An 8997-nucleotide genomic window follows, 5' to 3' on the forward strand; every position below is an offset into this window, starting at 1 on the left:
TAAGTGTGTTGGCGGGAATTACCGTAGTTGCACTGGTATTACAAGTCCTCATTCTTTACCGTAGTGATGTGTGTAAGTATACACTGATTACTTTTAACACTTTCTTTTACACACATATATACTTTCTCTAACATTCACACCAGGTAACTGAATAATTGATGTATGTCCTGTAACCGAGCCGAATACCACACATAAAGGTGTGTTTATGAAAGCGTTAGTCTGTTGGTCTAGTAAACGCGCTCACGACACGCCCCATAAATCTTTCCTCTTTTATACGTATATTTGTATAATAAGATACGAAAGTGATTCTTTTTAACTTTTTATGCGATTTTTACATGCAAATACTTAATAGTTGGTTAATGGTATGTCGGTTAAAAGGGATAACGTTGGCATTCTACACCCAATGTTAATAAAATGAAAAGATGATGACAGCTGTGTAATTCATTTCATAAATATCGATGCTCTTTAAGTGCGACACACATGCTGTTGTTTTTGTTGTTGCAGTGCTAAGTATATACCGCCGTTGGCTGGCCTGGCTAAACCCAAACACTTATACATCAGTAGAAAGACGATATCGGTAACATGATACTTTACACAACTGCAATCACATTAGCTAATATATGGTATTAATACAAGGGTCCCTATGTCGGAGCTTTTCAATCTATTTGCATGTAAACCTGACACTGGATTAAATTCAACACGCAAACAGATCTAAACAGCTCTTAGTAAAAGAATATGCTAATTTGTCCGCAGAACGTTTCGTGTTCGATTTAACTAGCGAAATAATATTTTAAATGTAGAGATGAATGCAAATGGGGATAAAAGAAAGTAGAATCATACATGGTAGAGGAAGATGGCTGACGGTTGATACATATAGTAAGGTGGCATTAGTGAAGCGACCTCCAGGAGTTTGGAAATTGCAGCAAGGAGAGGAGGGGGATGTTGACTTTTAGAACGGGACTTACTATACAGTTATAGAATGGGTATGAGGGAAATAGCAAATTTATGTTCCCCCGAGGTGAAAAACTATTTCCAGTGGCGCCTACAAATATTCATGAGGGAGTAGTCCCATTTCTGCCAGGGAGTAGTCCTTTCTTGCAGGGAGTAGTCCTATTTTGGGGAGGGAGTAGCCCTCAGATGGAGGGATTTACACGATTTTAGGGAAATAGGACATTTTATCGTATAGTTTTTATATAGGGAAAACTCAGTAAAGGTATAATAATCCATAACGAAAGCTGTCGGTGATATATCGAAGTGTCCCTTCGGTGAAGTTACTTTCAGTCATTAGAGCTAGATTAAGGCATTAATGCGTTCATAGTTTCATTAGGTTAAGAACTACATATATTATAGATCATGATTGCAATCGACGGTGTTGAGGGACGGGGTCAACAAAAGGTCAGCGAATACTTAATTGAGGCTATATGTTTCATGTCTGCTATCCGCATTGATTATCTTTTGCAGGCAAATTTGTACAACTTCCTACTGTTTCGAATATCAGGTTAATAAAATCCTCACAATGACCCCCTATGTATACCGATTAACCGTTTTTAACACTTCCAACTCTCCCTTCCCAGGTTATGGTGTGAACCCATTTCTGTCATCCCTTTGTGTACCTGGACATCCTTTGTTGCGAGGCGATCCTCAAATTTGCCTGTTTCCAGCGGAAACTAAGTACGACAAAGCGCTGTCAGCTTTCTTAGCAGTTTCAAATGCCGGGGGCCTGGTCGTTTTAGCAGAACAACTGGGTTGTCGGTTTTAAAAAGTAACCCTTTTGGGTATAAGCCCTGGAGGACCTACAAATGTTGATGCAAGTCTTGTAAGGCTTTGTCAAGGCTCGCCTGAAAACAATACCAAATTACTAGGTCCGACCTTATTAACTCTTATCCAACCGGTCCAACCATTTGGATTGATAGAAATGAGAGCGGCCCTGGACATCCTTTGTTACGAGGCGATCCTCCAGTGTGCCTGTTTCCAGTGGAAGTATGACAAAGTTTTGTCAGCTTTCTCTGTCAAACACCAGTAGTGCGAGAACTGTTATGACAAAGAGACCGAGGTAGCGTGTTTACAAGAACGTATATGTAATCATTACAACACAAGAAAATGTGTTTTGATCGCCATCAAACGGTCGCTGTAAAGTGCTAACTAATTTAACATGTAAAAGGTGGACAGAGTTAATACATATCAAAGTTATCACCCAGTTACTTCGGTATTTGGTAAATATGTCTGTGCCTCGTAACCGAATTCAAACCCATCATTTTCCCGTTCTTCTCATTCCTGTATATGTTTGTTTTACACATAATAGTTATATTCACAGTGAAAGCGATAGCGTTCCTGGTAACGTAATCACGGTGCTAGCGTTCCTGGTAACGTACTCAAGATGTTAGTGTTGCAAGTAACGTAATCACGGTGTTGGTGTTCCTGGCAACGTTATCACGGTGTAAGTGTTCCTGGTAACGTTATCACGGTGTTAGTGTTCCTGGTAACGTAATCACGGTGTAAGTGTTCCTGGTAACGTTATCACGGTGTAAGTGTTACAAGTAACGTTATCACGGTGTTAGCGTTCCCGGTAACGTAATCACGGTGTTAAGTGTTCCTAGTAACGTAATCATGGTGTAAGTGTTCCTGGTAACGTAATAACGGTGTTAGCGTTCCCGGTAACGTAATCACGGTGTTAAGTGTTCCTAGTAACGTAATCATGGTGTAAGTGTTCCTGGTAACGTTATCACGGTGTTAGTGTTCCTGGTAACGTTATCACGGTGTTAATGTTCCTGGTAACGTAATCACGGACCCTAGCTGTTAATAGGACGTTAAACAAAATCAAACAAACAAACAAACAAACAAAGTAATCACGGTGTTAGCGTTCCTGGTAACGTAATCACGGTGTAAGTGTTCCTGGTAACGTTATCACGGTGTTAGCGTTCCTGGTAACGTTATCACGGTGTTAGTGTTCCTGGTAACGTTATCACGGTGTTAGTGTTCCTGGTAACGTAATCACGGTGTAAGTGTTCCTTGTAACGTTATCACGGTGTTAGCGTTCCCGGTAACGTAATCATTGTGTTAGCGTTTCCGGTAACGTAATCATGGTGTTAGTAGCGTTCCTGGTAACAATATCACGATGTTAGCGTTCCTGGTAAGGTAATCAAGGTGTTAGTGTTCCTGGTAACGTAATCACATTGTTAGTGTTCCTAGTAAGGTAATCACGATGTTAGTGTTCCTAGTAACGTTATCACGGTGTAAGTGTTCCTGGTAACGTAATCACGGTGTAAGTGTTCCTAGTAACGTTATCACGGTGTTAGCGTTCCCGGTAACGTAATCATGGTGTAAGCGTTTCTGGTAACGTAATCACGGCATACGTGTTCCTGGTAACGTAATCACGGTGTTAGCGTTCCTGGTGACGTAATCACAGAGTAAGTGTTCCTGGTAACATTATGACGGTGTCAGCGTTCCTAGTAACGTCATCATGGTGTAAGTGTTCATGAGTAACGTAATCACGGTGATAGCGTTGCTGGTAACGGCTGGTAACGTTATCACGGGTAACTTCATCACTGTGGTTGTGTTCCTGGTAACGTAATCACGGCATTAGCGTTTCTAGTAACGTAATCACGTTGTTAGTGTTCCTAGTAACTTATTTACGTAGTAAGTGTTCCAGGTTACATTATTACGATGTTAGTGTTCCCAGTAACGTAATCACGGTGTTAGCGTTCCCGGTAACGTAATCATGGTGTTAGCGTTTCTGGTTACGTTATCACAGTGTTAGCGTTAATTGTAACATAATTATGGAGTTAGTGTTCCTGGTAACGTAATCACGGTTTAAGCGTTCTTGGTCACGTTATCGCGAGTATAGCGTTCCTTGTCACGTAATCGCGGTGTTAGCGTTCCTGGGTGACGTTTCCCGACGCGAACGTAAATTTACTATTATCCGTAAACCGTACGTAAGTTTTTTTGTCCGTTTCACAACGCACGCGTGTGTTACTAGTGAACGTAAATAAGTTACGGGTACCCGTAAATTACGCCATAAACCGCACGTACTGTACGCCAATAAATACCTGTCGTAAGCCACTCGTAATTTCACGTTCAGACATAATAAAAGTAAACAAATGGCTGCCGCATTGTGTTGCTTTAAATAAATAACTCCAGTTGGTATAAGTAGGGAGCGAGTGTGTCTAAACCAACGAAACACAAGTAGGGGCCAAAAGAACAGCATTTTCCCAATATGTTGCTAGCAACGTAATCACATTGTTAGCGTTTCTGGTAACGTAATCACGGTGTTAGCGTTCCTGGTAACGTAATCACGGTGTTAGCGTTCCTCGTAACGTAATCACGGTGTAAGCGTTCCTGGTAACTTATCACGGTATTAGCGTTCCTGGTAACTTATCACAATGTAACGTAATCACTATTTTAGTGTTCCTGGTAACATTATCACTGGTAGATATCCTTATTACGTACAAATACTCTTTATCTATGACATCACCACTAGAGGGTGACCGTACTATAAAGTACACTAACATCTGTCAGTATCTATGAAATCACCACTAGAGGGTGACCGTACTATAAAGTACACTAACATCTGTCAAGATCTATGACATCATCACTAGAGGGTGACCGTACTATAGTACACTAACACCTGTCAGGATCTATGACATCACCACTAGAGGGTGACCGTACTATAAAGTACACTAACATCTGTCAGGATCTATGACATCATCACTAGAGGGTGACCGTACTATAGTACACTAACACCTGTCAGGATCTATGACATCACCACTGGAGGGTGACCGTACTAAAAAGTACACTTAAATCTGTCAGGATCTATTACATCACCACTAGAGGGTGACCGTACTATAAAGTACACTAACATCTGTCAGGATCTATGACATCATCACTAGAGGGTGACCGTACTATAGTACACTAACACCTGTCAGGATCTATGACATCACCACTGGAGGGTGACCGTACTAAAAAGTACACTTAAATCTGTCAGGATCTATTACATCACCACTAGAGGGTGACCGTACTATAAAGTACACTAACATCTGTCAGGATCTATGACATCATCACTAGAGGGTGACCGTACTATAGTGTACACTAACATCTGTCAGGATCTATGACATCATCACTAGAGGGTGACCGTACTATAAAGTACACTAACATCTGTCAGGATCTATGACATCATCACTAGAGGGTGACCGTACTATAAAGTACACTAACATCTGTCAGGATCTATGACATCATCACTAGAGGGTGACCGTACTATAAAGTACACTAACATCTGTCAGGATCTATGACATCATCACTAGAGGGTGACCGTACTATAAAGTACACTAACATCTGTCAGGATCTATGACATCATCACTAGAGGGTGACCGTACTATAAAGTACACTAACATCTGTCAGGATCTATGACATCATCACTAGAGGGTGACCGTACTATAAAGTACACTAACATCTGTCAGGATCTATGACATCATCACTAGAGGGTGACCGTACTATAAAGTACACTAACATCTGTCAGGATCTATGACATCATCACTAGAGGGTGACCGTACTATAAAGTACACTAACATCTGTCAGGATCTATGACATCATCACTAGAGGGTGACCGTACTATAAAGTACACTAACATCTGTCAGGATCTATGACATCATCACTAGAGGGTGACCGTACTATAAAGTACACTAACATCTGTCAGGATCTATGACATCATCACTAGAGGGTGACCGTACTATAAAGTACACTAACATCTGTCAGGATCTATGACATCATCACTAGAGGGTGACCGTACTATAAAGTACACTAACATCTGTCAGGATCTATGACATCATCACTAGAGGGTGACCGTACTATAAAGTACACTAACATCTGTCAGGATCTATGACATCATCACTAGAGGGTGACCGTACTATAAAGTACACTAACATCTGTCAGGATCTATGACATCATCACTAGAGGGTGACCGTACTATAAAGTACACTAACATCTGTCAGGATCTATGACATCATCACTAGAGGGTGACCGTACTATAAAGTACACTAACATCTGTCAGGATCTATGACATCATCACTAGAGGGTGACCGTACTATAAAGTACACTAACATCTGTCAGGATCTATGACATCATCACTAGAGGGTGACCGTACTATAAAGTACACTAACATCTGTCAGGATCTATGACATCATCACTAGAGGGTGACCGTACTATAAAGTACACTAACATCTGTCAGGATCTATGACATCATCACTAGAGGGTGACCGTACTATAAAGTACACTAACATCTGTCAGGATCTATGACATCATCACTAGAGGGTGACCGTACTATAAAGTACACTAACATCTGTCAGGATCTATGACATCATCACTAGAGGGTGACCGTACTATAAAGTACACGAACATCTGTCAGGATCTATGATATCATCACTAGAGGGTGACCGTACTATAAAGTACACTTAAATCTGTCAGGATCTATTACATCATCACTAGAGGGTGACCGTACTATAAAGTACACTTTAATCTGACAGGATCTATGACAACATCACTAGAGGGTGACCGTACTATAAAGTACACTAACATCTGTCAGGATCTATTACATCACCACTAGAGGGTGACCGTACTATAAAGTACACTAACATCTGTCAGGATCTATGACAACATCACTAGAGGGTGACCGTTCTATAAATATAAAGTACACTAACATCTGTCAGGATCTATGACAACATCACTAGAGGGTGACCGTACCATGAGTATATTAACGCCTATCATTTGTCGTGACAGTTATTAGAGTACTTTATAATATTGCAATACTTTTGCTTTCGTTAATGCAGATCGTTGTGATTTCGACTTTGATTTTGCTGTAGGGTGTTGTTGAAAGTGGTATGTATTTTCACTTTGTTTTTTCGACCATAATCCGATTAATCCTCTCCCGGTTCTTTTGTCAATTATCTTGGTCATGTTTGTACTGTAGATTTATAAACTATGAAACAATTTTCAAAGCCGTATAGTGAAGCTCTTGGAACCACCCATTAGTACATGTATAATCTATCGATTAAGTGATCGTACTGTAAGGTATTGACAGATAGAGAAATGTCGTTTCCTTAGTTGTCTTTAGTCCCAAGGCCGCCAATGGGGGAGAAAAAATGTCAGGGCCCGTATTCATGAAACCGTTCTCATGCTCAAGTATGGTTCTGTGCTCAAACAAGCTTTCTTGTAACTCACTTAAATCATGTCAAACATCAAAAAGTCAATTGTTACATTCGAAACAGATTTTCAAATCGTTGGCAAAAAAAATATATTTTTTTTATTAATTTATAACCGGAACAAGAAATTCGGCTTGAGCACAAAATCCATGCTTGAGCATGAGAACGGTTTCATGAATACGGGCCCAGATGATTAAACATGAATATTCAATATGAATTGACCATTTTCAGAGATCTACGACCCACAGCCTTGCTACATTCCGTACGTGACTTTGCCGTTGGGTTAATTTTGGTAATTAAGATATTGTTGTGTTACCCCTGTGACCAATAATACTGATCACCTTACATATCTACTGTGGTGATATACAGCTGTTCTATCGTGTCAGTCTAACACAATAACGACCGTACGGATATAAACAGACAGACTGTTTCTTTGTATACATCTACATATTGATCACACACTGATGTTGTGACCCTCGGGTGAAGTTGCATTTGACGGTCTACTAACGTACAATTGGAATAATCGATTTGAGACATGTGTTACACCCATTGTGTTAGTTTAACAAACACAATGAGTTAAGGTACAACACGTGGACCAGTATTGATCGCTTGCAAATCAAAAAGAACAATCCTCAAAGTTTGTCCGTGCTCCATCGCATTATATGTATATAGACGCCTAGTGATCTATGTTTTATATTTTATTCATAGTTTGCGTTTTGTGTAAGTAAATCAACAGGTATTTATCAATGAAATGAAGTCTACAGGAAGTGTTTTTGTATTTAATGCTTTTTGAGCTTTCGGTAGTTGGCAAAGCACTGAATGCGTCATGACAAGTAATTCTTTTTTGATCTCAGAAAAGGCGTGTACGCGATGACGGTGGTACTCGTGCATCTACAAATTGACGTATTCGGCTGTGGTGTTACTTATTACCAAATGCGTCATTGAGTTATTGTAGCTATACAATAGCTACACACAATTTACTTACAGGCGTCCTTTTGGTTCCCCAGCTTGTCGGCCGATTTTTGCAAAAAACTCCTCACTCGGGCGCCTTTTCTGAAATCAGCGCAAATGTGACTGAAGCTTGAAGTAATATTTATCTTACAATGCTAATTATTCGTCCGATATCAAATGAAAAACAAAAAAAGAAACTATCAATCCTTCCCCCATCCCCCCGACATCTAATAACAATTTGTAAAATTTCTACAATGTGGATCCAGTAGGTAATGTAAATTTGTAATCGCCTAGAGAACAAGATGATGTCCTTACAAAATATTTTATAAGGCTTTTCAAGTGTTGAAACAAGGTATTGTAAGTCTGACCACTGCACAGTTAAATGTTATAATTGTAAGTGTTACAACCGTACCCGCTGCATGGACATTTATAAACGGCCCCGGCCCCCCCTTTTGGCGGCGGACTGACCTTTTCCGGGCCGGCCCGAAATGGTCTGATCTGCCGGGAATGGGAACATATTAACATTTTAAAATGCATCAAATACGGCATCCTAGCAAATATTGTTGGTTTCTGTTATCTGATATTTTTACTATATCTTCTTTATTAAAACAATATTTGTTGGCATCGCTACGCTCGTCTACTTTGTATCTTGACCCTAAAGTGTGTTTTTTATTTTACCATCTCCGCAAAACCCCAAGTTGCAACTTGCAACGCTCGGCGGAAATATACTAGCATAAGTTGCATAATTATATTATTGACCGCTCGTTATAGATGATCTGAAAATTAATACTTTTTATTGTAACCTTCCTAACCGCCCGGGCGATATTAATCATATCATTATACAAGAACGATAAAG

The 8997-nt window shown here is 40.0% G+C and overlaps 1 protein-coding gene across 1 annotated transcript in view; it reads left to right on the forward strand.

Moving 5' to 3' along the window:
• The first annotated feature begins 6 nt into the window (after window positions 1-6).
• LOC110453151 (alpha-1,3-mannosyl-glycoprotein 4-beta-N-acetylglucosaminyltransferase C-like) overlaps window positions 7-8997 on the forward strand; it is a 27611-nt gene continuing 18620 nt past the window's right edge. The window contains exon 1 of the mRNA XM_021501998.1: window positions 7-72. The gene's annotated coding sequence lies outside the window, so the exon portion shown is untranslated. The remainder of the gene's footprint in view (window positions 73-8997) is intronic.

This window comes from Mizuhopecten yessoensis, unplaced genomic scaffold (genome assembly GCF_002113885.1).
Source record: "Mizuhopecten yessoensis strain PY_sf001 unplaced genomic scaffold, ASM211388v2 scaffold7147, whole genome shotgun sequence".
Lineage (NCBI taxonomy): Eukaryota > Metazoa > Mollusca > Bivalvia > Pectinida > Pectinidae > Mizuhopecten > Mizuhopecten yessoensis.